Raw genomic sequence first — 9,400 nt, forward strand, 5'->3', positions numbered from 1 at the left:
TTCAAGGCTGCTGTTGCACAGAGTGGAGTAGCCATATCATCATTCTATTTCAAGGACACAGCCCTTCTGTCTGAGAAACAGCAGGAATGACAGAAGCTTACTGAAGTGTAAGGATGATTTGGAAGCACAGCATGGCCCTTTGTATACTATGAAGAAGCACTTCATCCATGTTGTAAAACCTGCTGTAGCACGGCATTCCCAGAGGGTTTCCACATGGATGCAAGATGTGTAGATAAAATACATTTTCAGAATGACACAATTCTGTAATTGTGAGTGCTGAGAAAATATGACGGTCCTGCTGCGGAAGCATACTTTGAGGAAAGACAGCTGGATGCCCCTCAAAAAACAAGTTGACTGTGGTTTTATTGCATATAAACAGACACCAGTTGTTAGGCATGGAATAACAATTATTCCTGTACATCTGAGTGCAAACAGGATGGTACCTACATCCTTGTAGGGAGCCTCCATGTTTTCTTATCCAACATTCCTTGTGCTTAGGAGTTCAGTATGACAGCTTTTGCTGTGGAGGAAGAGGTCCTCATTGCAAAGGACCTGGATATCTTTCCCTGGAGGAAATAATGTTTGCCTACCTGACGTCCTCTTAAGACTGGAACACTGGTTCCTTCCTATGTCAAACACTAAATTTACCAGACTTGCTCACTGAATTCAAGTCTTGTACACATCTGGAATGCTTATTGCTAGCACTAGATTTAGCTGAACAAAGTTGAACTTCATTGCTTTCCAAACTTGTGAAAATCAATTTTGTCCTGTTCAAATCACACCTCTTCTGTGACTACGCCTAGAATCTAGGGCCTAGATCGTAAAATGTGTGAGTTAACTTAGGAAAATGTGGTCTTCCTTAGCATTTGCAAATTCAAAATTAAAAAATAAAAGCTAATGTGTTTTCAGTGATCATGCAATAGGGTCTGAGTCATGAGATACTTATGAACAGGTCTTCAGGCTTTTAAAAAATTTTGCAACTTGTCTTTGGGCCTCTTGTAAAGGGCTCCTGGAGAGACAGAGGTGTGTGTGTCTATATTGAAACTGGACAAACATGGTTTCTCAAGGGAAAATCCCCATTGCTGGAGCTTGGTAAAAAGCTGGAGTCATTCCTGTTCATCTGTTACAGTTTTTAGGAGCACATGAGGGGGGGGCAGCTTACACCTAAAAGCAAACACAAGGTGTTTATCCTACATGCACTGGTGGCAGCCCAGTTTGGCTATGGCCCCCTCTAATATGTAGATACGGTGGCAAACACAGTCTTGCTGTTGTGTAATATGTGAAATAAGCTCTGTGTAAGGGTCACTTACTGAATATAGTTTGAAAGTTATTTCCTGTGATCTTTCAGCCCTTGAAAGCTGAGTGTTGCTTCCTTGACATGCCTGGGTTTCCATGCGCCTCCCTGGTGAATAAGGCGACCAGAAATTGACTTATTTCAGGCCCTCCAAAGCTTCAAGCAGCAAACACACCAGAACATCAGCTTGGTGATACATAAGAGCTATTTTATCAGACGAAGAACCGCATAGGGAAAAGGGGAGGTAGGAGAGAAATATCTGGCCTACTACGGTGTTTTTAAAGCAGGGGTGGGAGAATCGGGTCTTCCAGATGTTGCTGGCTGTTGGCTATGCTCACTTCAGATGATGGGATCTGAAAGAACAACAGTTTCCTCCTCTCTGTTTTAAGGGGCAGGGAATGCCTTTGGTGTCTCTGTCCTTCTGTGCCTTATTACAAACTCGGAAAACAGAACTACGGTTTCCAACTAGGACCTACTTACAAAAAGCAAATGAGGTGGGATGCCTCTGTCTACATTGTTCCACTTCATGCAGCAGCTGGGGGGCTTACAGAATTGACTCCTTCTCTACATATAGAAAAGAATGTTTCTGTGTATAGAGAGAGAGCATTCTGCCATACGGCTATGTTTGTGATCTGAAATCAGTTCCATTTCTTGCCGATGAGTCTCTTCATAGGCTTATCACCTCCTCATCTGTTGGCAAGCACTAGTCCCAAACCATGTTTTGAGTTCAGAATACCGTGTGTTAAACTGCTTTCTGGCTGCCCGAACAGAAGAATAAATACCGAATTCTGGGTTTTTAACATCTCTGGCCACACGGGGGTGATGAAGGAGCATTCAGTCGCCCACAGCTTTAAAACTGCAATCCAAAACATGCTTGAAAATGAGCACTATTGATTTCAATGTACTTCTGTGGAGTAAACAAACTTGCTGCTGTGCTAGCTTCCTAATCTGATGTGGGCTGTTTTCCTTGGCTTTGTTGCATGGAGCACTCTCTTCACTGACTAGCTCAATGATTCTTAAAACGTAGTTGTGCTTTTCATTGCTGCAGTTTTCTTTCTTGGAATGAAGTGAGTAAGCTGGGACTGGAAAGGGGGAAGGTGCTGCAGGTTAGGCATTTGTTATGTGTTCTCCATTTTACAAAGCTGCTTGGTCCTCTGTGCTGTCTCTGGATTTGTTTCTAGAATACGGTTACCAGACATCCCCGTTTCCTGGGGACAGTCCCCAGATTTACAAATCTGTCCCCAGACAAAATCCATCCCCGGAATTTCATTTTATGTCCCCGCATTTATATTTTAAGTGTTGTGGATTTATTAGTAGGGAATTAATGTTGCGTGATTGGTTCAACAGCACAAGACACATCATATGGGGACTTCCGGTGAGGTAAAATGGCGGGCGCCATGGCAGCGAGCAGCTCCTGAAGCCAGCCAGAGCCAACTGCGCTACCAGGCTGGCTCTGGGCTGCTGAGACTGCTGCTGCCGCCGCCACTTCCTAGGGGGAACCGGGGACGCCCGGCGCATCAACTGGGGGAACCACTCACACACACACACATCCCACGACCCAAATCAAGCCAGGTGTGAGAGCACCCAGCCACCAGACCGACTGCCCAGCGGCACTCCGGGGTCAGGAAAACCCCAGAGCCAACGCAGGGAGAAGGAGCAGAGGAGAAGGAGAAGGAAGAGAGAGAAAGAAGAAGGAGAAAAAAGAGGGGAGCCCTGACCTTGCAGCACCGCTGCCACTGCTGAGGAAGAGAGGTAGGAGAGCACCGGGTGGGCAAGGACATGTGGCCGAGCCCAGGCCCGACCCAAGCCTACTCCATGGTGGCTAGAGGAGACCACAGAAGAGAAGATATTACTTCTTTTTAAAAAAAGAAATAACTTTTTTCTCTTAAAAAAAAAGTGTCCCCAGATTCTTTGGAAAAAATCTGGTAACCTTATTCTAGAAATATCTGACATTGTGACTTAAATGTCATTGGAGGGACAACAGCTCAGTGGCAAAGCATACCAAAGATCCCAGGTTCAGTCCCTGACATCTCTAGTTATAATGGCTAGAGAGCTACTGCCTGTCAGACTACGCTGCACTAAATGGGCAAACAGTCTGAGCTGCTCACAAGGCAACTTCCTCTGCTGTGCTCTTGCCCCATCCTCTTGCTTTTTGCTAGCTTTGCACATACCTAACTACTGTTGCCACAGCTCCAGCTGTGTTTCCTGTTGTTAGTGACATACACATTAAAGATTGTGGACACTGCAGGTAAACAGTTAACATCCATGCATATCTGGTGGACGTGCTTGTTGGCTCAGCAGGCATGTGAATGGAGTCTCTTTTGCAGAAATGCAGGGTTGGTAGATAACAATGCTTTTGTGTCAAACATTAGTAAGACTTTCCTAGGGCAGTTTTGTTGCATATGTGGTTGGAGCCACATACTGCGACAAAAGTGCCACCCTACCATACATTCTGGCTCTGAATGAACCTACCTTTCCTCTGCTAGATTTCACAAAAGGTTTATTTAATTTATTTCTCCACACTTTCCCAATCAGTGGACACACAAGGCAGTTTATTACCATAGAATGTGATCTGAAGTTGTTACATTCAAAATACCATATTGGTCTAGCATCCTAAAAACAACAGCAACTCAAGAGTTATAAAATAAACGCAAACAGGTAGTGAAACATATTTCCAAAAAGTCTGATGAACCAAGAATGGCTAAACAAATGCCTTACACCCCAGCAGAGAGGGAACCACACTGCTGTTAATGTGAAAACATAGTACTACCATAAAGGTTTTCCATAAAGCACGGTGAAAGAACTTGTTTTTTAGATGCCACCTGAAAAAGTGGTGGGTGGAATATATGAAAAGGATTTGTGTCTAGGACAGCATTTTTTTTAAATCTGGGGATGGAGAAATTGGGCTCCAGGTCAGGCAGCAAAATGTCTTTGGTTGGCAATGTTCTCCTGCATCAAATAAGGAAGTCACCTGACCATGCGTCTAGAATAAGTACTTTTTTCTATAAGGCAACATGGACTGAGGGCTGCATCCACTCTTTTTGAGCCTTTGTCACAAGTGCCCCTCCCTTTTCCTGGAGCTGCTTTCCTCCTCTTCTCCATGAAACTAATTCCCTCTGTGCTTCTGAATTGCTTCTTGGCATCCTCCTCTCCACAAAGCCTTTCCTCCTTCACTTTCAACTTAGCTACAATGTTTGCTCTCACTTAAGCCTTTACCTCCCCTGTTATTACATGGGCAGTCATTAAATAGTTTTCAGAGCACAAGGAAGTAAGCAGTGGGGTTCCCCTAAAGACCTGTCTTCAGACCAGTGCTATTTAGATTACACATAAATGTTGTGGAGCCAGGGTGATCACTCAAGTAGCCAAGTTTGCAGATGATACCCAAGTTATCAGGATGGTGAAAATTCCAACAGACTGCCAGGAGCTCCAAAAAGAGCTCTCTGATCTTGGAGTTATGATAAACAGTTCACACACACACAAAAAACCAGTGCTGTGCAGAGCAGTCAAATAGTCAAACTCAATGTGGAAATTATTAGGAAAGGGGTTTAAAACTGCTAGTTGATATCATAATGCCTTTATAAATCTATGGCGGAGCCACATTTGGAATATTGTGTTCAATTCTGATAACTCCACCTCTAAACAATAATCTTGTACTGGAAAGTTACGGAAAAGAGCAGTTAATAACACTCATCAGCGCAACACAGCACTCTCTGAAGAAAGAAAGTATTTTGCATCCTTCCGGTTTAGAAAATAGCATCAATGATAGTAGGGGCTTACAAAATTAGGAATGTTTTTGAAAAAGTGGTTAAAGATCCTTCTCCCTCAATACTAGAACTTAGGATCACCCAGTTAAATCAACCAGCTCAGAACAGATAAAATGAAACCCTATTTCACATAATAGCATAGCTATAGCTAATGACACCCACTCCAAAAGGAGGCGGGGGGTCACTAGCTTAAATGGCTTTTAACAATATAAATTAATTGTATATAATAATAATAATAATAATAATATAGAAAAACTATTAAATTAATAGATCGATCAGTGGCTCTTAGCCATCATAGCTAAAGAGAATCTTCACATCCAGAGACAGTATATATCTAAAAACAAGAGCTTGAAGAACATTAGTGAGCTGCTACCTGCACCCACTGCTCTGTACTAGGTGGGCCCTAGTTCTGATCTAGTAAGGATCTCATATTCTTGCTGCCTTAACATTTTCACATCTGCCATCGTCATTTTGGTTGTGTCCATGTTAGTAAACTTGGTAAAGGTAATGCAATACCTAGCATACTGTTGGTTCTAAATCAGTGTTTGAAACTCCCATTTTTCTAGGTGCATTTTGTGACAGGAAATTTCATTAGTGTGAGCAGTTTCTGAGCTCTGGACGAAGTACTGCACCAAAGATTTCAGATTAAAACTGCAGGGTGGAAGGAAAAGAGGACCTTTTTCTGCCTCCTCTCTTCCAGCTACTCTCTGAAGGCTGGATAAGAGACGCTCTTAAGAATATTAGGGGGTTGGGCAGGGGAAGGACTAGACCATGTGAAAAATGAACATAATATTTTAGCTGCAGTTTATTTTCAGCTTTGTATTCTTGTTATAAAAAAGCATGCGTAGAATTCTGTTGTTGTGCACATAGCCTAGGTTTAAGGGGCCATTTAGCTCCTAGTTTCATATCTTAGTTTCTAACACTGTTCTAAATGGATATTTACAACAAATAACAGACTTGCGTGTGAGTCCGTAACTGTCTAACTCAAGCAGTCCCTCCAGATTGCATTTTACTCCACCTAAATGCTTCCACTTCTGATGCCTGGGACCGCTTCCTGTTTTTGTTTGTGTTTTTCAGCCAGGCAGCTGCAATGTGACTTTCAGCCACTACTATACCACTCTTTGTCCTACCTTCTGAGCTTCATTCACAAAATTCCAGCCTCTGAAAACTTCCAGGAGCCAGTGAGAAATGCAGCTGCTTAATACTCAAACCTCAAAAACTGAGTGGGAGTGAGCTGAACTCTCTAGCTCAGCCTGTGTCAAATCCCAAGTGGTGTTGACTAAAGCTTTGGACTGTCAGGTTTATGTATGCTGAGCACCTCTTAGCAGGTTGGGCAGACAGTACTCTAAATTTCCCTAAATACCTAGGATCATGAATGGGGAGAATGCTGTTGCATTTTCCTGCCCTGCTTGTAGGATTCCTGGAGGCATCTGATAGCTGCCTCTGAGAACAGAATGCTGGACTGGATAGATTTTTGGTCCGATCCAACAGGGTTCTTAGATTTTTATGAGTACAGTGGTACCTCGGGTTAAGTACTTAATTCGTTCCGGAGGTCTGTTCTTAACCTGAAACTGTTCTTAACCTGAAGCACCACTTTAGCTAATGGGGCCTCCTGCTGCCGCTGTGCCGCCGGAGCACGATTTCTGTTCTCATCCTGAAGCAAATTTCTTAACCCGAGATACTATTTCTGGGTTAGCGGAGTCTGCAACCTGAAGCGAATGTAACCTGAAGCGTATGTAACCTGAGGTACCACTGTATAAGCTTCAAGAGCTGTTGTACTTGGGAGCAGTGCCTGCATAGAGCCAGGACAGGTAAATCAAATCTTAATAATGAAGCTGGTAGTGGCTGATGCAAGAGGTGGAAGTGGCTTGGGTTGGGTCTGCCTGAAAAAGGAGCTATACATAGTGGTACCTCAGTTTACAAACTTAATACGTTCCGGAAGTCCATTCTTAAACAAAACAGCTCTTAAACTGAGGTGCGTTTTCCCTAATAAGACCTCCCGCCACCGGTGCTCTTCCACCATTCGGATTCCGTTCTTAGACCAAGGTAAAGTCCTCAAACCAAGACACTGTTTCCTGTTTTGCCGCGTTTGTAAACCAAATCGTTCTTAAACCGGACCGTTCTTCAACTGAGGTACCACTGTATTCACAAGGGCATGACCTAGCTAGTGAATAGGAAGCTTTAAAACTTCCAGTGGGCCAGATGTACTGCCGGAGGGCCATATATATTAGCCAAAATAGCAATGAAGCACTTGCTCACTTTGGCCTGTGATAGGTTTTTGCCATTTTGCCCACTGTGGAATTTGCAGTCATGGTTCACTAAGGATTCCTCGCTAGATCCTGGTCTAGTGTTATGTCCTACTGATAATTCACACAGCCACATGTCACTGATAAGAGCTAATGGCAACAGATGGGCAAGGTGGAGCTTCCAGGTATGAATTGCTGCACTTTGCTCTGAAAAGTCAGCATTCCCACCACAATAGTAAGGAACCTCAAGGCAAGATCAGTAAAACCCTGGGCAGACAATAAACAGTAAATGCACATTTATTGTGCCGCAAGCTGAGTCCCATCGTGGTCATGGTCCTCATTATTCCCATTTTCCACACTTAGTGTTCCTCTCACATTGTGCTATTGCAATGGAGTCTTAAATTGATTCGGCCTCTTTCTATCTCCTTAGTCTTTTGCTTGCCCGAAGCCCTAGCCCTTCAAGTGCCTACTGAGCCCACATAATGCTTTTGTCTTGGTTCTGGAACTTTCCACACCCTTCCTGTTGCCTCCTTTCAGCACCCTAAAGCATCCCAGAGCACAAGCCCCACCCCACCCCCCGCATCCCATGCCTGCCTGACCTCTTCCCAGAGACGGATCAGACAACCCCTGCTCCTGTCCGTGACTAGAATAGGCCGCCTGGATTAAACATTCCTTCGGCTTGGCTGGGAGGGGGATGGGCTGGGGTTTGCAGTACTAGGAATGGGGAGGCCTGACAGCTACTCCTGGAAGGAATGGAACAAGCTCTTAATTTCTGGCCATTTCTGCAGTGGGAGAGGGAAGAGGGATTAGCATAATCACCTACAGCATTTCCCGGGTAGGCACAGATCAGCGCAGGCATGTGGAATAAGGAGCCCAAGAGGTGCCGCTGGCTGCTGGTCACTCTGAGTCACTCAGTCCATTAGAAACGGGGAGAGGTCAGGTCACTCTGCCAGCTGCCAACTCCAGGCTTCTCCACCTCAAACGTTCCTCTTTGCGGAGGCCCAGGACTGTGGCTGCAGTGACTGGAGAGATGATGGAGCCAGTCTTTGGCTTTCGCAGGATGGGGTTGTGTACGGTGTAAGGTGGAACATAAAGCTCCCTTCTGTGTCTTGGCGTGAAGGGTTGCATAAAGCAGTTGGCTGGACGTAGAGGAATGTGCAGCCCGGCTTGGGGAGGGTACACACAAGGGAAATGGAACGCTTTTCACCCCCGAGGGCCACATTGTCTTCTGGGCAACCTTCCAAGGGCCACATGCCACTGGTGGGTGGGACCATAGCCAAAAGTGGGTGGAGCAACAAATGCTAATTTTCTCTCTGCAATAGGCTAGTTTACACACACACAACACCTCTGTCTTCCATTCAGGCAAACAGGGTGCCTTCCAGCTAAAAACATGCAAGGAGGGTGCAAAGAAGGACAGCTGAGGGGTGAGGCTGCAGAAAGTCCAAAGGGCCACATGGAGGGGTTGGGGGGGTCAGGTTCAGCCCTGGCCTTAGGTTCCTCACTCCACCCCACAAAGCAGACTAGAAATCTCTTCAAAAACAATACATCAAAAAGGCTGAAATGCTCTTCCAGTTAATAACAGAAATACAAAGCACAAAGATGCATACTTGCATCACCACAATTAATTAATTGCATTTCTGTCCCACCATTCCTCTCAAAAGAGCCCAGGGCAACACACACACATGTTAGAACAATAATGTGGGGGGGGGAGAGGGAGGGAGGGAGAGGGAGGGATTTAAAAACATATCATTTGGGGTGTGTATGACATTTGTTTGAGACTAATGGCTGTACTGAGGGGGACGCAGGTGGCGCTGTGGGTTAAAGCCTCAGCGCCTAGGACTTGCCGATCGAAAGGTCGGAGGTTCGAATCCCTGCGGCGGGGTGCGCTCCCGCTGCTCGGTCCCAGCGCCTGCCAACCTAGCAGTTCGAAAGCACCTCCGGGTGCAAGTAGATAAATAGGGACCGCTTACCAGCGGGAAGGTAAACGGCGTTTCCGTGTGCGGCTCTGGCTCGCCAGAGCAGCGATGTCACGCTGGCCACGTGACCCGGAAGTGTCTCCGGACAGCGCTGGCCCCTGGCCTCTTAAGTGAGATGGG

Source organism: Podarcis gaigeae, assembly GCF_964106915.1.
Source record: "Podarcis gaigeae genome assembly, chromosome: 2".
Classification (NCBI taxonomy): Eukaryota; Metazoa; Chordata; class Lepidosauria; order Squamata; family Lacertidae; genus Podarcis; species Podarcis gaigeae.